The following is an 8,490-nucleotide window of genomic DNA, read 5'->3' on the forward strand; positions in this document are numbered from 1 at the left end:
GGGGAAGCCCAGGGGATTCCCTTCCAGCCCACCTGCTTAGTACCCCCACCCTCCACAAAGCCAGCCCGCTCTCAAGGGCCAGAGAAACCACTGACCCTGCCCCTTCCACAAACACACCTGCACAGAATTCCCTCTGTCCCTCTCCTCGGGGGGGGGGGGGGGGGGGAATCTATCTGGCCTCACAGATAAGCTCCTGGGTGCATCCTGGAGTCTTCAGCCAGCTGCCAGGCCAGCATCCCTGCAGCTGCCCTGCACATGGAGGAGTGCTGGGAGCTGATCAGCCTGGCCTGGGCCTCTCTGAGCCCACCCGGCAGGTACAAGGGCCAGGTGGATAAGAGACTGGCTGGCAAAGTTGGTACCAATCTGTAGGATCCTGTGCCCAGGGCGGGCTCTGGACCCTTCCCTGTGACTACACCATCCTGGCTAAGGGCTTGGTGGTCCCCCTGGGAGCCCTAGCCAGTGTCACTTGGTGACATGAATCTGAGCGACCTGGGCACTAGAGAGCCTAGCGCCCTCTGCCTCCCCACCAGACCAAGCCTCCTGGCCATAGAGGTGGCATTAGGAGAGGTCAGCAGAGTACTGGGTTTGTGGCCTGTCAGCCTCTGCAAGGGAAAGCAGGTAACTCTCCGAGCCTAGTGCTCCCATCTGAGCATGGAGTTGCAGGCAGCCTCATGGGGTGGAAACCAATGGTGGTGCCCATGCTGGATTGGCCCTCTGGCCTGGCGTAGAGGCTGCACTGCCCAGATCCCTCAGGCTGCACTGTGGCCCTGCCTGCTCTGTCCCTGTCGCTCTCCTCCCTGCCTTGGTTTACCAGGTCATTGTGGAGTACATTTAATTCCCAGACACACAGGAGGTGAGGTGGAGCCCAGACCACTCCAGTACCTGTGCACTTGCTCCTGCCCCCAGCCATGCACCCACCGTCGCATCTCCAGTGGGTGCTGGTTGCTGAGTGCCACCAGTGAATCCTTGCCACAGCCACACCGGAGGTGTGTCCCCATCGTACAAGTGGGGAACCTGAGGCCAAACTCACAGAGCCAGCCAGGGGCTGAGGCTTATGCCCGTGCTAGCACCCTTCCTCCAGGGTCCTTGCATGCAGCAGCTCCCAGATCAGGAGAAGTTCTCTCCACAAGGCCACCTCAGACCAAATGACAAGTCATGTGGCACTGGCTATCAGTCTGTGGTCTGAGCTAGTGTGGACCAGGATCTCGTGCTCCTTGGTGGCTATAATGATCCAGGACCCCAGGCTGGCCTGCCACTGCTGAAGATTGTGATCCCATTTTCCTGTAGGTTCAAAGTCCCCTCCTGAGGGCAGTTGGGACAGTCATTCTGGGGCACAAGTACAGATAGGAGGGAACGGGGAGCCAGTGTTGCCGTGTGGAGGATTCTGGCACCAGGATCCTCTCCAGCTGCCAAGCTCGGATGTTTTTGGCTGCTCTGAGCTGGCATCTGGGCCTCCCACCTGCCCACAGGTCTGTGCAGGGAGAGCCCACCGCTATGGGCCGTAGGACAGCTTTCCTGTGCTCCCAGTCAGTACCTTGGCCAGCACCCTCCTTGAGGGCTACCCAGCCTGTGGGATGACTCCTGGGTGTTGGCTGCAGGTGTTGACTGGGGTGGGTAGGTGTGGACCAGTGCTGAGGGGGCTGAGGGCAGGTAGAGAGAGGTTGCTGAGCAGGGCTGGGTGGCAGGATAAGGCTCACTCTTCAGGCTGGAGACATGGGAAGGGTTTGGTGAGGAATATTTATCAGGATGTGGGCAGGTGCAGGACAGTATGAGGGACGGTGCACTTCCCAGGGGGGCGGGTGTGGAGTCATCATCAGCCAGGGCCCAAAGGGTGAAAGAGAGGGGGCACATGACAGTTGGTGAGGAGTCAGTGGGGAGGGCTGACAGGGGCTGCAGCCAGCCCTGAGGGTCAACCCCTGTGGGGGAAGCCAGAGACCCCATGGGAAGAGCTTGGCCACACACTGCCCTTTTAACATAGTCTACACCGATCAGTTCCTGGAAGGTCCAGCAGGGGTGCAGAGATGACAGGCCATTGGGTCCCACTGATCTCAGTTCCCTAGGCTTTCTGGACACATGGCCCTGGGGACCAAGAGTAGGCATGGTCTGAAGACTCTAGACAGCTCTGCTCTCTCGGCTACACAGACCAGTCACTCCTGCCTGGGCTAGAATTCTGCCTGCATTGCCCCCCTCAGATATACCACACATAGGGTATGGCCTTCTGCTAGCTCACCCAGTCCACCACACCCCTCCAGTGAGGCCTGGTACAGTTGTGGGGCTGCCTCACCAACACCCCCATCCTGGGGACCAGCCTTCACAATCAGCATGTCAGGCATGAGAAGGCTCTCCCAGCTGTGTGGCCTTGGCCCAGTCCCTTGGCCTCTCTGGGCTCAGTGCAGCCTGTAGACAAGGCAGATGCTAATGCTTCCTGGGCTAGGTCAGCTGGTCACTGTCTCCCCTTTGTCCACCTCTCCTATCCCTTGAGAGGGCTGATCAGGGCCCTAATGGACAGTGTGGGATTGTCACTCAAACCTCCACGTTTACTCATAGAATCCAGCTTGGACAAGGGGACCCTTCTGCTGCGGCTGGTCCTGTGTTGACAGGGACACAATTCAACCTCCTTAGAAAGCTGCTGTTCCACAGGTTCCCAGAAGCTTGTTTCTAACCTGGAGAGACAGGCTTGTGGTGGCTTTGCTCTGGCAGCCCAGAGGGGAACCCACAGGCACTCGGTACCCCCAGTGCTTTCCCAGGGAGGCGGTGGGGAAGCAAGGGACATGGTCTCTGTTGCAGACATTCTGGGCCACCCCAGGGCAGTGCAAGGAGAGACCTGGAAGGAAGCCCAAAGTTCCTGCAGCAAACCTGTGCCTGCCACCCAGGCGCTGCTCCAATGTGACCCTTCCTGGCACTCTGAGTGGGCGGCTGGGAATGTGGTCCCACTGCCAGGGAGCTGGGGGGCACCGGCCTGCCATCTGCTGGCACCACAGAGGGTGGCTGCCTGCCCGAGGCCTGAGACGACTCTGTGCCAGGCCTGCTAAGTGCATCGTTCCAGTCTGTCCTGTGGTGGAGACACCACCACCACTACCCATTTTATAGACAGGAAAACAGAGGTCAGGGGAGTTAGGTAGACCTACCTCCCGGAAGCCCCTCGCAGGGCCACCTTTGCCCAAAGCCACTGCTTCCCCCACAAACCCCTCATCATCCCCAGCCTCATGGCTTCAGGGGGTGTCTTGGTCTTCTGTCATCAGCCCTGTACCCCTGAGGAGTCCCTCTGCCCAACTTTGGTGCATATTATGCCATAATTAATCTGCTTCCTATTCTCTTATTCATTAAAGCCACACACAGTAGCAATCGGAACCATTATAGAGAAGGGGACGACAGCCTGACCCCTGGCAGCATCCCAAGGTATCCCACTGGTCTGCTCATCTCCAAATACATCCAACCTCTGCATTGAACAGGGGCCTCCTCCTACAGGACAGAGCCCCAGATTCTGTCATACTAGGTGTGCCCCTCAGGCCACGTGCACCTTCCACCTCCGAGAGGCTGCTGGGGATTGTGGATGAAGCATGTACATTGCACAGTGGTGGCTCTCACCACACCACCTTGCCCTTCCCCCCCACCCCCTTGCTGCTGACCTGGAGCCCCTGTGGCCAGAATCCAGGATGGGAGCCTGAGCCTGGAGAGGGGAGGAGACTCAGGTTGAATGGGACATGTATTGATGGCACCTGGCCCCCAAGGCTAGATTTGCCCATTCTCCTGGCTTCCAAAGGGAGGCATGAGATCCCAGGGCTCCCTGGTGGTCACTGAAGGGTGAGTGCAGGGTCTTCTCCTAGCAGGTGCAGCAGGTTGGTAGTCTCTGAACTAGGGATGAGTAAGAGACTTCTGGTCCCTGAGGGCTGGAAGTCGGGTGCAGGGGCAGAGCTCTGGAAGGTGGGGTCCCCAGGCTGTGCCCAAGGCATCAGCGCTTGATTCATGCTCCTCCTCCACTCCTGCAGGGAATGTGGATCCTTCCAGAGCCACCCACCCAGGAGTGACAGCTAAATTGTGATTCGCTGTTCACACTAGGATCCCAGCAGGTGGTCAAAACCAGGTCGGTGGGGGGGGGCACCTGATGAGGGGAACTGGGAGCACCCAGTGGGCTGGGGAAGGCAGGACTAGGCATGGAACTAGATGCCAGCTGGAGTGGAAAGATGTGAAGGGCAGGACAGGCATCATAGACCCATTCTGGGGCCACAATGAGGGGCTTGCTGCTGGGCTCAGACTCAGTGCCCAGACTTGCTCTACCTAGGGCTCCCTGGGCCCCTGAGCCCCTCCTCTGGGCTGCCATGATCCACAGACATGCAGATGTGCTCCATTTCCCAGATGGAGAGTTTGAGGGCAGAGAAGGGCCAGCTCCCCCCCGCCCCGCCCCTTAGAGCTCAGAGCTCCCACCCAGAGGGCACTATGGTGGACCCCTTCACCTTGTTCCCTTCAATGCCTTCATCTTGTCACTTGCTCAGTAATTTAGTCATTCAACAGACACACTGGGAGGCCAATTCCAGATACCTTCATAGCTCAGCTGGATTCCCATTCCCCTCACCCTCACAGGATACAGGTAGGGAAACTGAGCCCCAGGGAGGACAGATTTGTCCTGGATCACTCAGCCTTTAAGCCCAAAACAAAGGGTGTGTCTATGCTGTTTGGTCACCCACAGGGACTGATGCACCGATGGAGCAGGCAATTGGGACAGAGTGCCCCTGGCACTCACCTGACACCCCACATTCTGCTAGGGTGACTCAGCTGAAGCTCTCTGGACTTTGGCCCCCACCAAGTGGCTCTACACCCCAAGAGCCACAGGACAGAGAGCGAGCAGGGTGAGGATGGCAGAGCTTTCACCCCATGCCCTAGCTTATTCTGGACTGAGTTTTGCTCTGACCTCTACCCAGGGTCACGGGCAAGGAAAAGGGCAAGGACCAGACAGGGCCTTGAGGTGAGACAGAGTTCTCTATGGCTGGTCTTGGAGACTGGGGCCTGGGCTGGGACTCACTGGGCACAGGGCCCAAGTTTTCTCATCTGTTCAATGGGCCCTGTTGCCAGTGTCTTGCACACAGGTTGAAGGGCACGTTTTTGGTGCCTGGTGTGGGGAGGGGCTCTGAGGCAGTGGCCGCGGGCAGGCCTCTGAGACTGGGGTATTTTTAGCCAGGATTTCTTCTCGCTGTCCGGGCGGGCCCAGGTTTGTTGCCAGCCTGCATCAGAACATCTGGGGTCTGCCCACCCCAACTTAGCCCTTGCTCTGTGCCCTTGCCTCACCAGCCCATCCAAGTGGCTGGTTTCTCCTGGATGAGGCTCTCCCAGGTCAGCCACTGTGAAAATTGAGCCTGGGCTCCAGGGATGCAGCTGAGGAATAGGCAAGGGAAACGTGGGCATAGAACCATGGGCTACCCATGTCCTGGATGCAAATATCCTAGCCACCACTCTTGACCAGCCTGGGGGGTCAGGTTCCTGGAAGGCTCCAATCAATGCCCAGGCCCCAGGCCCCAGGCTCCAGGCTCTGGGCTGAGCATGCACAAGTCTACTGGCTGCTGCCTCCCACCTGCCTGTAGGCCTTTTCTGGAATGAGCGTTCAGGAAAGTGACCATAACCATCTTCCAAGGGCCTGGATCCTCTCCTCAACATCCGTGCCCAGGGCTGCCCACCTGCTCTGGCCACTGGGCCAGGCTGGCTCTGCTCAGGTGCATGTGACAGAACGACCCACATTTGGGCCCAAAGAACCCCACGACTATCTCTCTTTCCATAGGCAAGTGAAGACACCCAGATTGTAGGTCTTGGGCCTCTGCCACTCCCTTGAGACACTCTCCTTCCAAGGCCAGGGGCCGAACCACAGCCCAGCACCCTGGACAGCACCGCGCCTGCGCACTCCACCCGTGGGGGGCGTGGTCTGCCTGGAGAGCAAGGGCTGGGGCGGTGGGTGCGCACAGGTCAATTAGAAGAACCCAACGCTGGGCCCTGGGTGCTCCGTTCTCTCTGGCCTTGCTGAAGTCCTAACTGCTTGTTATTTGAATAAATCAAGAGGCCCTGCCAAAGCAATTCTGAAGTTCACATGAAAGAATATGTGAGCAAAGAAATCCAGGAAAAATTTTAAAAATAAGCTAACCGAGGTAGACCAGCCATGTGGGATCCTAAAATATGTTCTAGAACCACAATAATTAACACAGCCCATGGACAGTCAGATGACAGGAAAGAAAATCCAGGAAGAGACTCTGGTGCAAATATGAGAAGGGAGCAGGTGAAATCTAGGAGAAAAAAATGGATTATTCAATAAATAATTCAATATACAGTGTTGGGACAACTAAACAGACATTTGGGGGAAACGTTTGGATACCTACCTCGCTCCTTGACACTAAAATAAGTTCCAAATGGATCAAAGCTTTAAAAAGGAAAAACAAAACTGTAAAACTACTAGAAGGATAAAAAAAAAAAAAGTCTGTAATTTTGAATCATTCTAAGAATTACACAAAACCTAGAAGCCATAAAATAAAAGATGGATATATTCATTCTCATGAAAATAAAAGGCAGATGCATGGCAGGGGGCACAGAATAAAAAGATACACAGGAAACCAGGAGTATAGGCAACTCATTTCTCAAAGGGCCACAGTTTGCTATAACAAATTTTTACAAATTGGTAAGAAAAAGACCAACTACCCAAGAGAAAAATGGGCCAAGACCTGAAATGAACCCATAGAGACAGGCCAACTTCACTTGAAACGAGAAAGCTGCAAATTTAAATTACAGTGAGATGCAGCTCCCCCACCCCCTGACAGGGCAGCAGAGTTCATCAAGGTGGGGTACCCGCTCTGGTGAGAGAGGGGGCACATGCAGCTACTGTTAGGAGGGAGGAGACAACTGTATGTATGGCTGGGGGGTGAGGGGAGGGGACACCTATATGTGTCGCTGGAGTTGGTGAGGGAGAGGACATCTGCCGGTAGGGTCCTGAGAGTGATGAGGAGGAAACCCACTTATATTGCTGGGGGGGAGGAGAGGGGACACCTGAAGGTAGGGCTGAGGGTATCAGGTGACTGGAGATGGGGAGGGAGGGAGATGCTTCTTTGTGCCCCTTTTATTCCATATCACGGGCCGGGGGATCCAAAATAGGAAATAAAGCATTATTATTTTTATTTTTATTTTTTAAAATATTTTATTCATTTATTTGACAGAGACAGACACAGCGAGAGAGGGAACACAAGCAGGGGGAGTGGGAGAGGGAGAAGCAGGCTCGCCGCTGAGCAGGGAGCCCGATGCGGAGCTCGATCCCAGGACCCTGGGATCATGACCTGAGCTGGAGGCAGATACTCAATGACTGAGCCACCCAGGCACCCCTAAAGCATTATTTTAAAATAAAACACATGACACCATCTCCTCCTGCCCACCACTACGGACAAGGCAGCAGGCAGGGGCTCTCCTGGCTCTCCCACCTGTGGCAAGCTGCCGAAAAGCACCTGTAAGCACCTGCGCCCCCTTTGTCTTCATTTGGTCCTGTGCTGGCAGAGGCCTGCTTTAGTTAGTGTCTTGTCTTGCTTCTGGGGAGCAGTGCCAGGTTAACTCCAGCCCGTTCTACTCCTCCTCATTGGGTCTAGTCAACTTCGCCCATGTCACATTATCAGCCCCTGCTGTCCCCACATTGTTACGGGTGGCCAGCACGTCCCAGGCTTCCCACAGACTGGCCACGTGTCCCTGAGCAGTCCCTGTCCCTCCCAGCCTCAGTTTCTCTGATGGCAAAATGGGGTGAGACCTACTTTATAGGAGGGAGAAGTAACAGGAACAGGGAGGACAAGAAGAGTGGAACGTGGGGGGAACAGCAGCGTCAAGCGTCCCTGAGTTTGCAGGGCCTACCTAGGGATGTCCCTCTGGGAGGTGCAGAGATATAGATCGGTTGGGAGAAGGGGACAGTGATCTAGGGAGGGCTTCCTGGAAGAGCCACACTGCTAGTCCCTAAGCGCCGAGCCAGGTGGCAAAGGCTGAGTGTCCATTCTGCAAGGACCCACGTGCCCACCTCTGCCTGCCCAACCGTTAGCTACTCCTGTCGGGGGAGGGGGGTACCTGAGAAGCTGGAGCTCTGGACAGCCCTAGGGCTGAGCTTCAGGGACCAGAGTGATGGGAGAGTGACTCTCAGTGAGGCAGAGCATGTGGCTCTCCCCTGCCCCATAACTCACCAGCTTGTCTTGTCCTGGCAGAGCTTTCTGGGGAAAAAGTCACCTTTTCAGCTGAGGCTGAGCTGGGGGTGGGAGGATGGCAGCACTAGTTGGGGGAGTAAGAACTGGGGAGGCATCTCCAGGAGCAACTCCACCTGCCAGGTCAGGAAACACCTCCCGTGTACCCCTCGAGGAGCAGGCTGTGTGCCCCACCCCAGGCCCTAGGACAGGGACACCCTATCTGGGGGACCCAGACTCCTGGGAGCAGGGAGTCCAGCCCCAAAAGCATCTGGCCACCACCAAAATCAGGAGGAAGGCTCTGCTGCAT

This window comes from Neomonachus schauinslandi, chromosome 14 (genome assembly GCF_002201575.2).
Source record: "Neomonachus schauinslandi chromosome 14, ASM220157v2, whole genome shotgun sequence".
In the NCBI taxonomy this organism is placed as follows: Eukaryota; Metazoa; Chordata; class Mammalia; order Carnivora; family Phocidae; genus Neomonachus; species Neomonachus schauinslandi.